Consider the following 20,901-nt stretch of genomic DNA (forward strand, 5'->3'; position numbering starts at 1 on the left):
TTATTTACATAAACTTCTGGTGTACTTACAAACTTTACAATCCATCGTTTTATGAGTGCATAACCTATTTGTACTACTGTAGACGTTTGGTATCATTTCGGGCATTATTAGTGGGGTAATGTTAAGAGACACTTCTGATCCATTAGCCTCTGCGCTAAGCTATTCAGCTGATAACGCTACGCTACGCTAACTCTCCCAATGTTCGACCCAGGTGAAAAAAGCTTCTGGGGGAGTGTTTGGCTCGAGGTCATGGTGCAAAGGACCCTAGGGTGAAATTACTCCGAACCATCACTTTAAACTCAAAATAAAGCTGAGGCTGATGGGAATGTCATTAGGTTTTCAGGTATTTTATAACTAAAGTTTTAATTTTGTCCTGATGGTGGTGCTAGAGGAAAAGGTCAGGGATCACCAAAGTTATTACAGTTCCTCTTGAGGAGGACACGAATGCCTGTATCAGATTTCATGCCAATCCATCCAATAGTTATTGGGACATTTCACGAAAAACCAAAACCTCATAGTGGCACTAGAGGAAAAGTCAGGGGATCACTTGAGTCATTAGGATTCCTTCTCTTGGCACCATGGATATCAGTACAACATTTCATGTCAGTCCATGGTGGACTGACCTTGCCATACACAGAGACATGCTGCTAGCATGGCATAAAGAAATGCAAGCCACAGTTACACATTATAATGATCTTTTCGCTCTAGTACACAGGTAGAGGAGTTGCCTTTTTGAACTACAAAGAAGTGGCTAACGAGTCATACTCACTTGGTCTGGTTATCTGTCTTCTCCTTTCAGATAATGATATATTATCTTACTGCGGAGATTCGGAACCAGCATTCAGACTTGTATTGATTGCTCTTATTAACAGTCCTGAATCCCTGCCTTTCATTGTCAGCTTTCCACTGTAATAAGATATGTCTCCTTCCTGCCTTTATCACACACACACACACACACACACACACACACACACACACACACACACACACACACACACACACACACACACACACACACACACACACACACACACACACACACACACACACTCACTAGATCCTTTGTATGGTCAAAATAAGCTTCAGAGTAGGTAGCTATTGGAATTGTTCAGTTACCTTGACCTGTGACTGCTCGTCTCCAATGCAACCATTCTGGATCCAATTGTGATTTCCTCAGCTGTGTCTCCCTCTCTGTTGCTCCTCTGTCTGTGTAAGCGGATAGTGCAAAGACTCATATCACAGGTTGTGGCTGAGGTAAAGGCTTATTTATTTGATTTATTTTCAAAAAATGTAGTCACTGAAGCCCTGAGGGTGGAAAAAAGGGGGGCAAAACTAAGTTTCTGATTTTAGTTACTTTAATTGTTTCCGTAAATTGGACTTAATTTGTCAGCTGAAATTGCATTATGATGATTGGCACAGGAGGGGATGAGAATTTTAACTGTTCTATGCAGCACTAATTGGTTCCTCACCCAGCCCAATTTAGAGTGAGCAGCCAGCATGTCACAACCCTTTGTCTTTCTAATAAGGAACACAGACATTTCACCCTGCCTGTTTATGACTTTTTATGTGTATATATATATATATCTATATATCTATATATATATATATATAACACAGAAAGAGAAATGATAAGAAAGCAATGTAGAACTGGGGGACTACTTGAAACACTTCATTGGTATTCAGATGCTATTATCTCATTGCATATGTCAAGGAAGGACAAGGACGCAGTCACATACACACAGAAACAGACCACACACACACACACACACACACACACACACACACACACACACACACACACACACACACACACACACACACACACACACACACACACACACACACACATGTTCACTGCCTTTTAGGAGAATGTATCTTAGGAAGGGGTAGCCAAAGTGCAGCTTTGTTATATAGTTACCTGAGAGACTCAGCTGTAAAATAGACCTTCAGCCAGCTCAGTTCACAGATAATATTCATTCATATGTTTAATATTAATTCATCCATACATTCAAGTTACTTGTTTAGATAATTGGGATCAAACAATTATTACAACATATCAGGTCTTATAGTTTAATATAGCTCAGGATATTGTACTTCCTTATTTGTTTATCACTGCTATAACAAGAACAAGGAAGTTTGCTTTTCTCAAAAAGCAAACTTCCTTGTTTTGCTAACTGTCAATTTTTCTTTTTTCATGTTGTGTTCGAAAACTCTGAGAATGGGATTTACGTTGCATCGCCTTAAAAATGTTTGATTCACTGTTTTATTTTTATTCATTTTTAATTTAAAATAAAATGTAAATTAGCGGATATTACTTGTCTTTAGTAAGAGTGGTTGGTTGATTTGGATTTTGTAAATATATCTCAGACTGTCTACATCTGTGGATGCAATGTCAGATGGGAGACAAGTGGCAATGCATAGTTGGAAAAGTGGATGGAAATTTGGATGCACAAAACAAGATGCAGATTTTGTTGCAAAGTAGATTAAAAGAAGCATATTTTTGGAGCTTTCTGTAGCCTTCCAGGGTCTATTGGACAGCAACTCTCAGTTTATTGGAGCTGTTTGTTGAAATCTAGGAAAAAGACTACAAATTGAAAATACAAAATAGCTAGAAAGTCTTTTATCGCGGGGCCAGCCTCCAATTCAGAGTTAGTTTGAGGCTACTTCTAATATTTTATTCATCGATGAATGTATGGTTTAGTTGCTTCTGATGCATTCTGCTTGACTACAGGGAATGTCACAGTCATTCCTGTCTGTATTGTATCTGTATATGTACATAGGCCTGATTTAACTAAAAACAAATGCAAATATACTAGTATTTTAATTCCATATTTGAGACTCAAAAGCATTTTGGAGGCAGATATATCTACTTAGGGTATTTTGAATCCAATCTACTTTTTTTTAATTAACTTTTTTAATCTTTTTATAATTGAATCTCTAAATCTGCATCGAAAAGATGGGTGCTGTTTGGGGGATTATTTGATCGAGAACCATGTGGTAACATTTTCCACTGAAGCTAGAAACTCATTTTGAGATATTGAGGGAAGGAGACACCTCCTGGCCTTTCCAGTGTTCAAACGTGTAAACACAGAAGTTGAATTTCAGATTTTCTCTACATTGGTGAGAAATAAAGTGAAATTGTCATCTACGCTGACTTTAACCTTTTGCTATAAAAGGGTAAAAAAAAAGAGACTGTGTATATTGTATAGAGTGAGAATAACTTACATTCTCTGTTGGTTTTCCTTTTCCTCTCTATTTTTCTTTCAATCGCCTCTCTCTGTTTATCATCCAGAGGGATATGATTAACAGCCTGTCATTTTTAATAACCTGGAATCGTGTATGTTTATTGTGTTAGGTTGCCTGTCATGGGTAACTGGAATAGAACACTCAGCTGTGAGATATTTCTGCCAGAGTCATTTTCACCGTGATACTGTACAAGATACATACATTTTTCATTCTGAAAACATGAGCATGCAGTATTGAATCATTTATCAATGAAGTGCAAACTGGGCTCTGCCAGGTGCCACTAGGTTTAGTACAAAAGTCTTGAATCTGGCTGAATATTTACAATGGATATAAAGTTGAATGCAATGCATACATAGTGGGTTTATCCCTGAAAAATTAGACCTTTCCAAATATATTATATATATATATTGTTCTGCACTTAACAGTATCTGTAATGATTGATCAATTATCTCTCTCTTTCTCTCTCTCTCTCTCTCTCTCTCTCTCTCTGGAAATTAGAAATAACCCCTCGAGATGTAGCATCTCGTTTTCGAGGGGTACAATCACAATTAGACACAACAGTTAACAAAACAACAACAGCCACAAACAAACAAAGACAAAAAAAGCATCATAATCAGGCAATCATATTCAAGTTTGAGGCAGAGCAAGAATGAAATAGTATATTGGTAATAATATTGGAAGTGGTGGTTACAGTGTTATCAGGGTGTTGTAGAGGTGTTATGGACAGGTACAGTTGGTACTGTAATAAGAAGACAGGGCATTTTTAAAGGAGTGGAGAGATAAATTGTATTGAATGTTTACAGGTAGATTATTCCAATCTGAGGGGCTCAGACAGAAGGAAAAGATCCTGGGAACGAAGATTGTAAGTCCCGGTACAATTAACACTGATGGATGGAAGGAGACCTAAAATAGCCTTGTATATAAAGATATGCCAGTGTTGAAGTCATACAGCACTGGCTCACAATGGTGAGTGAGGGCTTTCATACCAGTGATGAACCTCAGAGATCCATGGTATACAGTGTCCAGTGCATGTAAACTTTGAGATGAATGCATGCATGCATGTATAAAACATCACCATAGTCAAGTACAGACATAAAAGTGGCAGATTCTAGATTCGAACGAAAGGCAGGATTTGATTCTGAAATAAAACCCTAGTTTAAGTTTTAATCTTTTTGCTAGCTGCTGAATATGATAGGTAAAATAAAGAGATTCATCAATTAAAATACCAAGATATCTGTACTTAGAAACACATTCAATTTTCGTACCTTGGGAAGTGAGGATTGAAGGCAGAGTTGATTTAGATTTCGAATTTGAAAAAAGCATGACTTTAGTTTTTTCTGCATTTAAAACAAGTTTTAAATCACAAAGATTTTTATATGTAAATGTATACACTTATAAATACACTGTAACCAATGCTGCTGTCTTCTTATTGAGGGTGATGGTAAAGCAAGTTTTTTATATATAATACAATGATGAGTTGTGAAAGGACATCCAAGAACAAACCTACAGATTCTGTTGTAAACAACATTGAGAGGGAGAAGATTAGTGCTGGGGTGCAACCTGATATACAACATCAGCATAATCCATAATTGGTAAAATAAGTTGTTGCACACGTTTCTTTCTAACAGTAAAAGAGAAGCATTTTCTGGAGCAGTAAAGAACACCATTACCAAAGTTGATTATTTTTAATTCTCCCAGTGTCACGGAGCTTTCCTTTTTTACCTGCAGACAGAAGTCAAATCAATAAGTCAATAAATAATAACAATGCTAATTCTGTTCCTTTATACTTCATGGAAACTACTTGAAAACTATTTTTAAATTGGTGCTGTCTGTCAGCCAGTTGGGTGGGCCGCTCTCCTTTCAGCACCTCAGGAGCTACTGCTGACAGACAGCTGGTTCTGACTACAGACTACATGGCTGAGTTAATGTCAGAGTCAGCTTGGAGTGAATGGACCGAACGCTGCAGTAGTGCTCGAGTGTGGCTGAAGTCTCACTTTTAATGTAGATATCCAGTTAGTCTTGTTCCTAAAACAACAAAGTTTAGTCATAAATGGATTTTGAACATGTTCATGACTTGTGCAATAACAAAAGGTATACTGGAACAGTCATGTCATGTACTCGAGTGAATTTGTGTTAAAAGTATGACCTTTAACCTCTTGTAGATTTTGGTTTCCTATAGCAAAGTGCAGATATCAGCGTGTCTGTGGATGTCTCATCATGACGTAATGAGACATGATGAACTGTTTCCCAGTCCATCAAAACAGTATTATCCAGCATTATCCCAGAAGCCTGGCTGGGATGGCTCTGATTAGTCCTGCATGAAGAGCTAATATGAGTTTAACAACCAAGAGCAGATGTGGTCTTTCTTCAGAGGAGGATATTTATCAGCACTTTACCTGATTGTATAAGTGCAAAAAGATAAATGGAGTACATTTTGGGTGCTTAAAGGTAGACATGCAGAAAGACCTGTGCTGTATGGGTGCAGCAGCACACACGCTCACATAGTAATTCGTTATTACATTGCATCCCTTTATTTGCCTTTGCTTATCTTGATTATTCCTCCCATCCCTTTGATCTCTTTGATATTTTTACATCTGGACGTCTGGATGTTTAATTCAGTAACCAAGCCAAGAATCTGCTTGGGAGACAAAAAGGATGAACACCCTCATTTTGGCCTTTGAGGTTTAGCTATTATCCAGTACATATAAGGGTTCAAAACTCAGAAATTGTGCTCCGTTACTATCCATCCTTCCACTTGTTGTTTTTCTATCGTCGTTTTCTCACTGTTACACTCATTCCTTATCACAGGCGCACACACGCGCCCCATGAGTGCTTATGTTTTAAATTGTATCCAGTAAAATCCCTGTTGGGTGTCTTTGTTTTATGAATATTGGAAGATCAGCATTTGACTAACCAGGTGCGTGTTTGGAAATCATTAGGAAAGGAGTGGAGCTGGGATTAAGGGAGGAGAGTCGAAGCAGCGTATGGTGAGCAAGTGGTTGGTCCATGGCATACAAATACAAATAAGTGATTTATGCATTGTGTTGTTGGTTGTGGGGAAAGCCCCGTTTTTGTGGCTCGGGGAGGAATTAGTTCAACTGGGTCTGTCAAAGCTCTGAGCCATGCTGGTAAGTTATCTCAAGCATGGAAAAGCTTCAGTCTATTCCCCCTGTGTGTTTGCGAGACAATGAATGCCAGCGGACACAAATATTCTGTGGAATTCTGCAGTGAAAATTTTGCAGAATATTAATGTCTGACTTTCAAGTTTATGCATGTTGTGTGTTGACTGTAAACGTGCAGAGGGGAGAGAGAGAGAGAGGTCAAAAGATAATTAGATTTGGTTTCTTTATCTAAAGGAATGTTCCATACCACTGATAGTGATAATTAATTAGCTTAGGCCTTCAACATAATTAAAGTCTCAATAATCTGACTTTTGTTCTGACTGAATAGCTGCTGACTTGTGACAGATGGGACCCGGAGAAACAGTGCGAAACAGGGAAGTCTGGGCTGGCGGATTGTGTTTGTCAACTTGAAGACTGTTTTGTATGTTACTCCTCAGTTCGCTTTAGAAGTCATTTTAATTTCATCTGATAGCATTGAGAATAACGTGAGTATGAAGGACACTGTGTAACATGCATCACAATAAACCTGGGGTGACATCTTCTTCACCTTGGGTCTGACAGTGAAAGCATGCGGCTATTAAGAAGACTTAAAATGATCTGTGTGGCTGTGGATCAGGGTGATATTATGTAAGGCGACTGATAACAGGAAGTGGAAATTCAACAAACAAACTCAGAGTTGTTTGCATTTTAAAGGTGAACTCCACTGATTTCACACATGAACATGGACATCAGTTTACCTGTCATAAGAAGTACTACTCAGACTTTGAATATTTAATTAATTTAATAGCGTCTGTCCTAGCAGCCCTGATGATATCATAAGGATTTCTGATTTTGCCTGAGACTACAGGCCTGTGACACCAACTGGAGGTGTGGAGAAATGATGTTGTGAGTTTGCCAGCTAGGGAAAATCTACATTGTATCCTTACATTGTAGGAAGTGAAGGATCCAGGGGTTAGGGGACTAAAAGTCAGGATATCTCAACTTCTGCGTATTATTTTTTTTTTAATCTGCCTCCCACTAACCCCCTAACTTAATGGAAATGCAATACTTAATAGGTAAGGTACACCTTTAATAAAAAGGGGATGTGTATATCATTGAAAGCCGGGTGTGTAAGAGGTAGTAAACAAACAAACAAACAAAAACGAGATGTATGCATTGCAAAAATACTATTTAAAAAATATGAACAAGCAAGCTAAGGAGCCAAACAGGCCTCAGCCTTGTAGCTTGATATAATGAATGTAGCCATTAAGTTCGTATTCATAACCCCTTTTATAGGATTCTTGGGAACTCAAGGAACCATTGTTTTAAAAAAGACTAAGAATTTCTCATGGTAAATATTTATCAATGTAAGATGCATATGTGCAGGCCCGTATTAAGACAATGTGGTGCCCCTGGGCACAATACCTCAAAGGCCCCCCCCAACCCCCGTCAACTACCCCCTTTACTCGTGCTGTCCTCCTGGCAAAAATATCAGACATAATCAACGGGATTTCTCTAATGTAATTTACCAACTTGTCCAATTACATACATGTAGGCATATGAGCAGTGAGCACTATATTCAAATGTCTCAATTCAAAATGTCTATCAATTCAAAAAGCACACACTCAATTCAAAATGTCAAAATCAGTACACATCAGTACATCAGCCCAGCAGACAAGCCAAAAAAACTAACAAAAAACAAAGCATTTTTATAATGCAAAGAGAAACCAACACTTGCTTTCCCCCTGCCAAAAATATCAGCGATAATCAAGGGGATTTCTCAAATGTAATTTACTAACTTATCCAGATACATAGATGTAGGCATATGAGCAGTGAGCACTATATTCAAACTTTCTCAATTCAAAATGTCTATCAATTCAAAAAGCCAAAATCAATACTATTTATTGCAGCATCGTGGGTAGGTCAAATATGTATTTTTCCGACTTTATTTCATGGGCCCTGAAAGCAACTCCTCTGATTGTTCAAAAACTTTGGGGAAGCTAAAACTGATTTAGCATCACAGCTAACGACAATAAAAGGACCTAAGATTAATAAGATATATAAAAAAAAGACTATCAATATTAGATCTAAGAATATGGATTTATTGCACAAAGTCCTCTGAAAGAAATACGAGTTCTAGGAAAAGAAGCGCAGACTGTGAACCAGTCTTTTACACTTCTCTGCTTAGTGAACAAACTCACGAAGGCCCGGTGCTGGCCATGCTGGCCATGCTATCATTGACATATATAAAAGCGTGTGTCAGTACCCGATCCGTTCCACCTGCACAATCCGTTCTGCGCATGTGCAAGATGACACGTATGCCATGACGTAGGCGCAGATGATAATGCAGCGTTCAGGCCACCTCGAAATAACAGGCACCGCCCCACTGGTTACGTTGTTTCTGCAGCTAGATTCAGTCTAAAATAACGTTAAGTCAAACTTAATGGGAAAAGCAGGCTACAGCTAAATTAAGACATTACAGTAATAACAATAAAGACAAGTATTGAGTGATTGTATTTTAAATGAGCACAAGTAAAGTAGAACTGACGTAACAGCTGTTATATATGTTAACGTTTATTTTCAAGTTTTATTTTGAGGGTCTTTTAAAGTTTACATGCTGTCTCAGCTAGCGGTTAGCCGAATTAACCGTTAGCTAAACTAACGTTAGCTTCCCGGTGGAGGCTAACGGCAGACCGCTATAATCACCTAGCGGTCCGCCGAATTAACCGTTAGCTACCGCTATAATCACCTAGCGGTCCGCCGAATTAGCTATTAGCTAACTAACGTTAGCTGGAGGCTAGCGTGTGAACATCTTGCGCATGCGCAGAACGGATCGTGCAGGTGGAAGCGGTGCCGTTATTCCAAGGTGGTGGTGGAATGAACGCAGCATTATCATCTGCGCCTACGTCATGGCATACGTGTCATCTTGCACATGCGCAGAACGGATTGTGCAGGTGGAACGGATCGGGTACTGCTATGTGCTTGAAAAACACGTTGAAGGGTTGGGCGCAACCAAGTCTCACCCAGAGGTGGGGGGGTTTGTGTGAAAAAATATTTTCTTTGCTTGCCAATTACATTGAATCAAGAAAGCCAACCACTTATAATTTTTCATAACAGTTAATATTTTACATTCATCATTATGATAACATTTTGTGGGGGGTTAAACTGGCCACTTTTGATTATTGTTAAACCCCCCACCCCATCCCCCAAATGATACATTTGCGCGTACCTGTGGACCAACTTAACTCTGACAGATTGGGGAGGGGGAGTGATGGTCGTCATGTAATATTGATTTATTTATAATTTATTATTATTATTATTGTGAAATTAGTGTTCATACACGAGTAATGTGTGGTCTTTCAACAATTTCAAGTGAATTTTGAAAGTGAAAAATGTACGGAAAATATTGTTAAAGCTTGTGTCATGTGGTGCCCCCCCCACTGGTTGTGAATGGGCACTGGCCCAAGTGCCCTTATGGATAATCTGGGCCTGCATATGTGCCATGTGAGTTTGCGTCATTTTTCTCATATTTTCTATCACCATTTCTCTCTTCCTAATTTTCTAAATCCAAATGAAAGCAGTGTCTCTGTCCTTAGATTCGATTAGAACCTTAACTAACCTACTACTGAACCAGAGCTGTTGATTTACAGTATGTGTCCTCTCTCCAGTCTGAAGCACTTTTTTTTATACTTTTTGATTGTGATTACTCTTTGTCACACCATGGTACAATCTCTAACCACAGGCTGTTGATTGCCCTCCTTATGGTTTCCCCATAGATGAAACATCAATACTCAAATCCAAGCCAGACTTGGAACATTTTCACGCACTGCAATCACTAGTTGGGTTTCCAGTGATTTCTGCTTGTCTGAGTTCGGATGACGAGTTTCAAAGCATGCATAGTGCGCTAGAGAAATATGCAGCCAGATATTTTGTGTAGCAATCTTCACTTTGAAGAGCTTTCAGAATGAAGGAATGAGGATCTTGCTGACAGGCCGTATGGCAAATAAGTCCTGCAGGGAGACAGTGAGAGACGGGGCCTACTTGTATATTCTCCTAACAACTTGCTAAAGAACAGGGATGACAGTGGGGATGACAAGTCAGGCTGTGATCAAGGTCAGTGCTAAAATGTCTATGAAAATGCAGAAGTCTTTGGACATAGTGAGAGGATTTAGATTTTTTATTCATGTGAAGAGAGGGATGAAGAGATGCCTATAAAAAGGAAAACATTGGACTGAATATGTACGCTTGAGGTAAAAAAAAGTAGAAAAGAGAAATGATAAGAAAGCAATGTAGAACTGGGGGACTACTTGAAACACTTCATTTGTATTCAGATGCTATTATCTCATTGCATATGTAAAGGAAGGACACGGACGCAGTCACATACACACAGAAACAGACCACACACACACACACACACACACACACACACACACACACACACACACACACACACACACACACACACACACACACACACACACACACACACACACACACACACACACACAGAAATCACCCTGAGGATGTTAGCTTCTAATTATTTTTCAGAAGAAAAAGTACATTATTTCTAAATTGAAAAAGCCCTGCAGAAAATCAAAGACTGGTGGAATTCAATATGTCATCGACACCAGCACCCAACCAAATCAAAATATGAGAATACATTCATTTTCCTCTCTGTACATGATGCTTGTGTGCATATTCAAAGTATGGTCATGTAAAAAATTTGATATTTAGTTCTAAGTGATAGTAATTTGTTAATCAGCGCAGATGTGTTTTTCCAGGAATATTTGCCAAAATGAGGGCTTAAAGCTTTCTAACAGTATGTCTGAGCTGTAATCGTGGGTGGAAATTACTCACGCTATGAAATCAGAAATGTAGAATCAGGCAGGCAATGTTTTCTCTAAATGTGTAACCCTGAATAACCCCAAATGTGGTTCCTTTAAACATTTCATGGTTTGAAGCAGTGATACATTATGTTTTCATGCCGTGACTTGTCTTCTTTTCTTTCTGAAATGACCAAAAATTAAATTAAATGGCGCCTATCTAGTGGATTTTAAGGCTTTGGGTTTTTGTTGGTCAAACTGACTTACTTTGGTATCTTCCTCATCAAATGCTGTTACTCAGGCACCAATAAGAAGTTCACAGGGAGAATATTACATTTCTGAAACTGTTCTGTTATCATTCACATTAATTTTTCATGCGCTGTGGAGGTTCTGGCAAAGTGGGACTAGGCTGCAACTAACCAATATTTTCATTATTGATTAATATGCCGATTTCTTTCTCAAGTAATTGATTATTCCTTTTGTTCCTAAAAATTTTTAACAGATCAACAGTCCAAAATCCCAATATATTCAGTTTACTATCATGTATTAGGTCTACAAAGGAAACCATCAAATATTTGGCATTTTTGCTTAAAAAATGATTAAAACAATTATTTAACTATCAAAATAGTTGCAGATTAATTTTCTATTGAACAACTAATCGTTCCAACTCTATTCCAATATAGATTTCATTTTAGAAAAAATAAGCCACAAGTCTTTGCGGTAGCCTTTGAGATCCCTGATCATATGTGTGCAGACACTACCACTAACATTTCATTTTCTCTGACTGCATGTTCATCTTGCAGTTTCCAACACCTCTTGCCCTGTGGTGCACCTAGTGGGCATAGCATTTTTCTCTGTTTCACTGACTTTTATTTCCTTTAGATGAAATTGTTATAGGAGAAGCACATAATATTTTTGTTAGAATTTAACTTTGGTGCTTATTGTCTATAGAACCTTGAATTCTTCAGCACAAAAGCAGAGACATTTAAATGTTTCCATGTTATTTTTTTGTAATCCGGTGTTTTGCTGACACTCTTGAGAGTTGGAGTTGGATGGAAGAGGCCATTATGAAGTGAAAACTGTCTCTGTAAACCAGTGAGCTACTGTGACTTGGTTATCAGTGTGGCCATGCAGTTCTTGAGGAATCAGACAGTGTGAAATTGCAGGAAGGTGAATGTTGAGACTCAGCTTGGAGTGTGTGCTTATCAAGACCCACATAGCAGGTGTTCTGGACTAGAACCACTGACTGAGTTCCCTTTACCATCTTATTATTTACGATGTGAAAAATAAATCCTGACACCACACTAACTGTGTCTTACTTGGAAAGGTGATACTTTATTTAATTACGTATTTCTCTATTTGCATGCTATTAACACTAGCTATGGCTTATTATATAATACACTGATCAGTGCTGGTGGTTATCCCCAGTGTCCCAGATGTCATTTGCAGCCTTCATTTGCAATGTTTGCTCTATCAGCCTGGGCATAGTCAACATTGAAAATTGGCTTTTATGTCAATATTTGCCCTCATTCTACCTTGATTTATTGCTTTTCTATTTCTACATCTCTGCAAAGTATGTTAGATTCTTTAAATAAATGCAGATTAGCAAATATCCACGAGACTATAGAGAGAGAGAGAGAGAGAGAGAGAGAGAGAGTACACAGTACACACAACATAAGTTGGTGTCTAGTTAGTGTCTAAGCCGTCCTTCTCATCTACTTACAACAGTCAAAATATAATGTAAGCCTATATGCACACACACACACACACACACACACACACACACACACACACACACACACACACACACACACACACACACACACACACACACACACACACACACACACACTCACTTTCATATACACCAGCATCCAGATGGAAATAACTGGTTCCTCACTTACAGGATGCATACAAGCCACTGATGGTAAAGTACACACAGACACAGTGTCAAATAGCCTACAAGGCATTAGGATGACGAGAGCACTGTAAATGTTGGACGGCATGATATCATATTCATGTCTTTAACCGTTCTGTATTTTCATAGAAATATTGCCTGTGCACTGGGAACAGGAAATGTGGTCCGAGGGTCTGCAGTGAGTCTGAGCAGGAAGCTGTGAGGCTCCATTCCACAAGTCCCTGCAGCTAGCAATAATTGGCTTACACATTCCTCCAAGGATTACCACTCACTCCTTATTTGTGTTTATACAAAAAATTATTAAAATAATTGCTGTGGCTCCTTGAATTACACTCAGATAAGTGTCAAAACACACTTAGTTTCCACTTGCCTTGTTTTTTCCCCACATTGGGTGAAATAAACAAGTGAAATTATAATTCATATTTTTTTTAGCTCTGATTTTATTTAGGTGTAAGTGTCTGCAGTAGTTTCCATATTTAGACTTCATCTTCACTTGCATGCTGCTGATCTGAGAGGGTTTTTTTGCCCCATAAGTAAGAAAGGCTAAAAATAATTTAGAAAACGTGTAATTTGGACTTGTGCCAAATGAAGTAGCCCAGTATTTTGTGCCAAATGAAACAGCTTGAAGCTTTGTGTGGTGACACTGTGCCATTATTAAAACGGAAATAGCATAGACTCGCAGAGTTTACAGAGAGACGATATGGAATAAGGAGGACCTTGACCATTTTGATCTTATATGACTCCCATGGTCTTCGCGTTTATCTGCCACTGTGAGTGCTGAGCTGCCACAGTTTCCCAGAGCTATTATCTGTGAATGAATCTGGACTTTTTTATTTGCCGGGTGTGCCACCTGCCGGCGCGTCACGGCCGCTCTGGCCAATCCTGACGCAGTGATTATTCGTGCGCAAAGGGGCATTATTCTAGCTAAGTATCGTTATCCTTTCAGATGTGACTAGATTGGACTGCCGTACTGCTGCGGTGCCACACATGGACCCGTGACAAGTTTGACTGGATTGCCATTTTCCCATCTACCTGTACTGCTTTTGACCCGAGCTCTATTGAATGTTATAAGGTAGGTGAACATAAGACAACAAATTGAAAGTTTTGGAAATATGGTGTCACAGCAGAGTATCTGGTCTTCTACTCCCTGAACCGATTCTGCAACGCTTTTATTTTTTATAGGCGCACAACGCTACACTTTGAAGTTGCATAATATTAATGATTACTTGCTTGTCTTCAAAGCGGATATATATTATATTCAGTATATCATTCCAAGCTCGTCTTAGATGTGCTTATGTTTAAATGCAAGTTTGGCAAACAAGTGCTGCTGTTCCCCCGCTGGCCGGCTCAGCATCCCTGCCCAACCCTTCTGCGCGCTGCACTCCTCAGATTGCTCTCCTCCAAAAAGGCTGCGTGGCTTCTCAAGCAAATCTGTAAAGTAAATTTAAAAACACGGAAAAAATATTTGTTTTCATATTTTGAATCCTCTGAAAGTGAAGCATTATGTAGCGTGTGATGCGTATTCTCCCTCTTGTCTTGTGGACATTTATTGTGATTATGGTGATCAGATATAAAGTATTTGTTACTGCATTTGTGTGGACAGAGGAGGAAATTAATCGTGTCCTTACATGGCAAGTGGAAGTCTTTCATGATTTGGGGTGACTGTTTATTTGTGATGCCCATAGATGGCAATGTGAAGGAATGTTCCCTCTCAGTGAACTGGGGGTACTTTGACATTGTGCTGGATAATGAGTAAGAGCAGGGGGAATGGCATCTGTGCCATGGTGCAAATATTTTCCTTTTGGTCCATGCCTGCAGTTATTCATCACAGAAGCCAGAGTGTGAGTTTGACAATACAGTAGCTGTATATGAAGCACAAACTATTTCACCATGGCTGCAAACCCTGATAGTTTCACATTTAAATGTGTTCCATATATATCAACCCATCATTATATATCAATATATTAACAAAGCCATTGTTAGGGAACAGTGCAGTCAAGTTCTGTGTTGGTGAATGCACTGTCTGTTACTAGTCTGTTAAAGGTGGAACAGGAATGTGTTTAGATGATTATGACTTTCCATTCCCTGCTGTGGGGAGAGACGCAGTGGAGAAAAAAACATCAGAAAAACAGACACAAAGAAGAAAAAGGTGAACAGCAATAGAGCTTTCACGGCTTGATGTATTGTTTGAGCCACGGTCAATATTGGTTGACCAATATTTTCATAAGCTTACCTCTCTTGATAGATGGTTTTGTTGTGCACAATGCTACTACCGTATTGATCATCATTATGACTTTCCTTAATGGGCTGAGGGTGGAGGATTAGGGTAGATAGCTCTAAGTAGAATGAAAATGTCTTTGCTTCTATCTTCTGCTGTACCTGTGGTTCTACGTGGTTGCTGCACATGGTGGCTTGTGGGCACATTTTAAAATTCAAAACATTAAATTTTTTGGGGCAATTTGCAGAGGCACGTAGAGCAGATGTTTTTTTGGGTTTATTATTACCAAGCGTGTCAATATGTACTGATGCTGTTGAAAAAGGAATGTACACTATTGAGAAGTGCAAGGCTAACCTTCCTTTTGTAATTCATATGTGAGGTATATTTCTGCTATAGTAAGACTAAAGTCAAGCCTTTTCCCTTCATTTCATCAATAAATGAATAGTTTGACGTTTTAGGAAATACTCTCGTCGTTTTATAGCAGAGTTAGATAAAAACATCAATACATGTCTGTAAATATGAAGCTACAATCAGCATATTAGCTAAGCTTAGCATCAAGAAACGTGAAAACAGCTAGCCTGGCTCTGTCTGAAGGCAAAAATATCTGACCACTGGCAACACAACTTGTTGCATTTACTCTTGGGTTTTTGTACAGAATAAACAAATGGGATATAAATTAATTAGTGAGCTAATACATTTTTTGCCTTCAGACAGAGCCAGGCTAGCTGTTTCTCCGGTTCCAATCTTTGAACAAAGTTAAGCTAATTGGCTGTAGCTTCATATTTACAATACAGACATCTAACTCTCGGCAAGAAAGCAAATAAGCGTATTTCCCAAAATGTCAAATTTTTCCTTTAAAGCAATAAAATGAGTAGGGTACATATCAGACAAATCCTTTTCAGTTTTAAATGGGAGTGTGACAGATGTCTTTAGGCAAAGACTGACACAAGAATACAGAATAAACATGTATGATTAGGTGCGATTGAGCGTTAAATAATTGTTAATTTCTTATACTGCACTGTAAATTTTATTGTCATACTTTATCTGTTTATATTTTTTTTATTGTTTTTAACTGCTCTTTAATGTTTTATGTAAAGCACTTTGAATTGCCCTGTTGCTGAAATGTGCTATACAAATAAAGCTGCCTTGCCTTAGGCAAAGATTGACACAAGAATACAGAATAAACATGTATGGTGCGATTGAACGTTTTAGCTGCTGTATGATCCAGACAAAAGCATCAAATGGTGTAACCCTCAGGCCACAGCGTGCACTGACTGGCACCACCAGGCTACTTTTAGAGCAGGCAACAGGAGACAGTGATGGGTATTTTACAGGAGTCAGCTGGCCAAACAGACAGGCTAACTCCCCCATCGGGTTTCATTAGAGCTCGTCTTGATGTTAAAGCCTGTTTAATCCACTTTCACAGCCATGCAGACCACAACAGAGCGAAGCACAGCATCTATGTTTAGACAGCAGAAACGTTTCCTTCTCAGTTCAATCATTAATACAATAACAGAAATTCCATCAAAGAGTTGGCCTTAAAATGCCCAAGTTGAAGTGTTTTTCTGTGCAAACTGTGCTGGTAATCTTCTGTGCTGATGGGAAAGGTGATTTCAGCACCAAATAGAAAGCTGACAGTCAGTCTCTGCTCACTTAACTTGTTCGATAAAGAGCTGTGTTTATGCAGCCTTGCACTCCATCCTTGTTTCTTCAGTGAGTAGACCAGCTGCCCAAGACTGTGATTACAGTAAAGCCTTGTGGAGGGAGTCCTTGGCCTCTTCATCCTTGTCTCCACTCTCTGGGCAGCTACTGTTGTTATCCCATGTTCGTAGCACCTGTTTAGCTTCAGAGACACAGTGCTGGGAAGACACTGACTTCAGTGGCCTAATAAGCAACTGGAAGTTTTGAGCAGAAATATATATATTTTCATGGCCATTAATTTAGATACAATACCTAAGAAAAGGTTTGATCATAATTATATTGGCGCCTAATGCAAATGACATCTTATTGACTTAAAGTGCTCATATTATGCTCATTTTCAGGTTCATAATTGTATTTAGAGGTTGTACCAGAATAGGTTTATGTAGTTTAATTTTCATAAAACACCATATATTTGTTGTACTGCACATTGCACAACCACTCTACCTTTGTCTCTCCCCTCCCCTCCATGAAGTAGGCTACAGCTGAGGTGACGGTGCGTACTGCACAGCGAACTCAGAACAACGAACAGCGAAGTATGGGACAAATTCTAAAAAATTACAGACTATTTGTTTCTTTATAATAGGCATATATAAATCACAATCATACTAGGCTAAATATAGGCTACCATCTGGGCCTGCACAGTGGCAGGAAAAAGACGCAGAGATTAGACACCGTGTCTCTACTTTATGATGATTTCGGTACACCAAACGTAGATTTGTGCTCTGGAGTTCGGCTGATAAACTCTGTCATATGAGACCCTGAATATCGGATCATCCAAAATGTCTTTGTGGACGTGAAGCAGTGCGATATGTGAAAGTTTACTCTGAGTGATAGTGCTACGGAGCCAGGTTTTCAGGCGGCGAAGAGCTGAGAAAGACCTGTCGGAGCCAGCAGTAGACAGGTGGTAAACAGAGGCACAAGTGGATCAGCTGTTCCACCTCGGTGAAGAGATCAGCTGTTCCACCCCGGTGAAAAGCTCTCTTGTTACTAAAATGATCCGTCTCTTCATCCCACACCCCAAACATGACATACAAAATGGAACAGAAACAACAACCAGAGATATTTATAAGCGATCATTTTATTGTCATCGCTGTTTGCCAACAGGGGGTGCTGCAGCACCTCCAACACCCCTACTTCCCACGCCTATGACCCTGTGTGTTAAGCTCTCTGTTTTAGCTACAGAGTGAAGGCATCTCACTTCTGTTCCATCTTTGTTGGGAGTCGCACATGCGCAGTAAGTACTGCTAGCTAGTCAGTTGCAGAGTATGAGGGAGTGCCATGATAGCAGCTAGGCGAGCATTATAACGTGTGTTACAAAGGCCCAATCCCAAAGTCCGGACTCACAGACTCACGGACTTTGGTGCGCGTTCTCGCAAAATTCGTAAGGGCTTAGGGTTGTCCCAATGTGGAATTTCAAAGGGCGTGAGGGTTGGAGTACACACTTACTGAGCCCTTTCCGTGAGTCTGCATCGATGCAGACTTCACCAAAGGGAATTACCCACGGTTCAAAGTGTTGTGACGTTTACCGTGGAGACGATAAGGAAACCCGGAAATTACGAAGGTAAACAACAGCACGACACACGACCACGGAACGGACCAACCTGTTGTCCAGCTTGTAACACAAGAGTTTGGAATCAGGTAGCCGTCTCCTGGGCCTTGGCCGTGTGGAAAGCAACATACTTCAAATGAAAATTCCCAAACTGGCAAGTGTCAGCAACATCTTTGTTATTAAACGTCGCCAAGGTAACATGTGATCTTGTGAAGTGCTGTCCCGATCCCATTTCTACCTATTTGATCCCATGTGGCCTCACACACTCACTCACTTAGTACCTTAGTACAATTAAGTCTGTGAGTCCTTAGTCCTTAGTCCTCAGGGCTCACTTTGGGATTGGGCCATAGTGATGCATGTTTGTCACGAAGTAAAGGCTGGACTACAATAGAGCTGTTTGGAGCAGTTTGTTAACTTTGTTTTCTGTTGGAGATGGTAAGTCCCTTTGGGGTGGACTTTGGGCTTTTTCACTTTGTAAACCTATAACGTGCAGAAAAAGATATAACACAAGAAAGGAAAGGGGAAAAGCCAAAAAGCATAATATGAGCACTTTAACTTGAATTCTTTGTCGTCTCATGATTATATTACTTGCAATAATGGCGCCCTGCGGATGCAATTGAGGCTTTTATTGCCAGCATAACGTGTGTAAAACTGACACTCATCACTCACTGACCTTTACTACTTGTCATAAGCTTAACTGGAGCGGCCCCTTATTGGTGCCAATAAGGTGCTCACTTCAGGGCTCTGCTGCCCCATGTTTACCTTAGGATATTGTGAATGTTCAGCACACAGCAATTTGCACACACACAAATCAAGATAATGCAAGTGAGATATAGTTCAAAGGTCAGGTATTGGGCAGGAAAGGAAAGGTGATTTACAGTGGCAGAGTGGAGGTCAGCGATCTTATGTACACAGGTTTATGTAGGTCTTTTTAGGTATATAAACTCTCCAGTGGGAGCACATTTGTATCCGTCAAGCAAAAATGTTGCCCTCAGAAACATCGCACATGCTGCCTTCCATACCAGTATTTCCATACAGTTTGCAAATGTCTAGCAAGCTGGTACGCTCCACTGCACTGCGCTCCACTGAGTTTTTCCATTTTTCCTCTTAACATTAATTTTAAATCATTCCTCTCTCTCTCTCTCTCTCTCTCTCTCACTCTTTAATTCTGCTCTCTTGACAAAGTAAAGCTCAATTTGAGGGAATTCAGATTCATGTCTAATATACGATGTGCTTAGCAAATAAATCATTAACAACTTGCCCTCCCATCATTTTCATTGGAGGTCTGGAGGGATGGATTCCAGGTAAAATAGAGCTGTATTGTAGCCATAGAGAGTAAGAAAAAGAAACAGGGAACAAGACAGCAGAGAATGAAAGAGCGCTAGTAAAATATGTATACTGTGAGTCAAAAACTACTAAACAGAGAGTGAATCTGCACCAGCTCCAGCTCAAGTAATGACTGGTATAACACACAGAAAAGGAGAAATCATGATGATGATGGATGCTTGACTTGGCCTGGACCAGCCTCTAACTCTCAATATTCAGCCGTATATTTCTTTGTTCCGATTAATGTAGCCGTCATCGATGGCTTGTTCATTATTCTGAGTAATGTAATTTTGCACAGCATTGATTACATTAATTAAACTCTAACATATAATATGGTTTTGTAGCACACTGATCTATCAAAAACTCTCCACAGTAGCTTTGGAACATTGAAGCCTATGTAAAACTAACAAATTTCTCTTCATAAACATTTTGAGGTAATGTGAGCCGAATGTTTACTCCTCTTCATAAACTCTGTGGTTTTTCGAAGGGACTGGTTGTTGCAAGATTAAAGTTTTAATAAAACTGCATTTAAATTGTATTTAGTTTCATAATGCTATTGCTAATGATCCTGAAAGTAGCTAGTACAAAATCATGTTTAGAGAGTGGTGACTACACGCCTGTAATAATGTGTGAACTGCTTCTGTGGATCAAGGGAAACTGAGAGGAAAGAAGAAAGAAAGGAACAAATGTGAACTACTTTAGCCACCAGGGATACAACAAAACAAAATTCAAAGACAACTTTTAAAGTATTTTAAAAACTCGAGGCTGAAAATACAATGGTGCCATTCCACAATGCATCTTTTCCTTTGTAAATAAACATTGCCTTAATATTTTAACAATAGAGTTGTCTTTGAATGTTTGCTATTGATTATGGTTTTCCACATTGCTGAATTCTCCAAAGAGCACGTCAGTATTCTACATCTTCCTAACAATGCAGCATTTGTTGCTTTTATTTTTTTTATTTCAACAAAAAGATATGTTGTCTGGAGCAGAGGCCTTTATGTACTATTGGATAAATG

General features: G+C 39.2%; 1 protein-coding gene across 1 annotated transcript in view; it reads left to right on the top strand.

Annotated features, from left to right (window-relative positions):
• Positions 1-14,015: 14,015 nt before the first annotated feature.
• chrm3a (cholinergic receptor, muscarinic 3a) overlaps positions 14,016-20,901 on the top strand; it is an 86,187-nt gene continuing 79,301 nt past the window's right edge. Inside the window, exon 1 of the mRNA XM_039783017.1 lies at positions 14,016-14,160. The gene's annotated coding sequence lies outside the window, so the exon portion shown is untranslated. The remainder of the gene's footprint in view (positions 14,161-20,901) is intronic.

The sequence above is a fragment of the Perca fluviatilis genome, chromosome 19 (assembly GCF_010015445.1).
Source record: "Perca fluviatilis chromosome 19, GENO_Pfluv_1.0, whole genome shotgun sequence".
Taxonomy (NCBI): domain Eukaryota; kingdom Metazoa; phylum Chordata; class Actinopteri; order Perciformes; family Percidae; genus Perca; species Perca fluviatilis.